Below are 1,784 nucleotides of genomic sequence, written 5' to 3'. Positions count from 1 at the left end.
GTGGCTGGATAGCATGACGTGAAACAAGGTTCGTTCCGTATCTTAACAGCAATAAAGTCTCGCAACCCATCAAAGGCTCGGAAAGCAAAACCGACAAATCACTGAAGTCGTAATTAGTAAAAGTTTACTGTGCACACGCCGGACAGTTCTGAACTGGGAGGGCTCAAATCGAAACGTGGAACGAGGCCCAGAGGTGCATTATCATAAAGCCACTTACTCAGCGAGGAGGCGGTGACTCTATTCTTCCCACGGATGGGTTATGACGATAGAATTTTCCTAAATTATAAGGAATTGGCCAGTAGTTACCTCACATCGACTTTGGGAAACTTTTTGTTTACGATTCCAGAGGCATAACAAGAAAAGACCCAGGTCAAGTTAACCTTGCAGAGGAACCTAAATTACGCTTTCTACCAAGGAACCGGTTTTGTCTGCTCAGGGAATGTTCAGGGCTGGTCTCCCTGTAGCTTTAGCTCCAACGACCCCTGTGATGCGGGTGCCATCATTACCCCATTTTCCTGATGGGGAAATTGAGCAGACTGAGTTTGAAATGATTTTCAAATAAAAGGCTTTTAAAACCACTTGACGAGAAAGCACATGGAGTGCATGACAGAAAAAAAAAATTACCAAAAAAAAAAAAAAAACGTAGACTTTGAGCCAAATCAAAATTCTAACCATGAAAGGTACAGACCTGACAATGTTTCAGGGAGCCCTTCACCAGGAGTTTGTCAAAGGTTTGAGTGTGACTGGGTGTGCGCCTTCTTGGGGGGGGGCGCCACAAATGAGACGTGCCCCCCCCAGTGCCACACCCCGGTGGCCATGATGTCTTCATGTTACTAGTGATGCTGACCTCGATCACCTGGTAAGTTTGTGCTGCCAGGATCCACCACTGTGACCTTGCTGGTTTTCCCTTTGTATTTACTAAGTATTTTGCAAGAGGTTCTTTGGTATTGTTTTGTGTTTCACCCACTTTCACTGCTAAGTTTAGCACCCACTGGTGGGGCCTCTTGCCTGTGGCAGTTATTAACAGGTGATTATCACTGTGAAGTCCTAATGGTGATTTTCCATCTCCCTCATTCCTTCCACTGTTATTAGTTGCGATTCTGCAGCTATCCATGACTCCCCGCGGGCCTTGTTGGCCTCAAGTACATGCGGCTGTGCTGTCCAGTTTGCCCAAGTCCCCACGGCTTCTCTGTCACCTTCCTGGCCCCTGGGCACTTGCATATATAGCCCTGCCCTTTCTCGATTCTGCCGGGCGGCTGCCCTCCTCCCATCGCCCCCAACCCGGCAAAGCCTCTCCAGCGCCTTCCCCTCCCCGCGGGCTGGGCGGCGGCATGCAGGTTCCGCCGGCACCAGGGCGCACAGGAGCCACCTGTTGACACAGTCGTGGGTAACCCAGGCGGTCAATTATTAACCCGCGGCGCAGCCGGCACCAGGAAACCCGAGCCGGCGGCGAAAGCGGAGCCGGGCCCGACGGCGGCGGGAGGCGCCGGGCGCAGGGAGCCCCGTCGCCGGCCATGGAACCAGGTAAGGGCACGGGGACCCGTGCACGCTGAGCGCCCCCCGCCCGGGCTCCTGGGGTCCCCGCGGCGGGCTGCGGGGCGGAGGGGCGGGAAGGCCGGGGCGCGACCGGCCTAGTTCCAGAGGCTCCTTCTGCGGGGCCCCAGCCCTGCCCTGGGACGGCCCTGCCCTGGGACACCCCCGCCCCACACTGGGGGAACCAGAAGTGTGGAGGCTTCGGCCATGTCCCCGCCAGCTCTGTGGGCGCCCCTGCGGGAGAGCTGCGA

Source organism: Pteropus vampyrus, unplaced genomic scaffold (genome assembly GCF_000151845.1).
Source record: "Pteropus vampyrus isolate Shadow unplaced genomic scaffold, Pvam_2.0 Scaffold158, whole genome shotgun sequence".
Lineage (NCBI taxonomy): Eukaryota > Metazoa > Chordata > Mammalia > Chiroptera > Pteropodidae > Pteropus > Pteropus vampyrus.
This window is presented reverse-complemented; position numbering follows the sequence as displayed.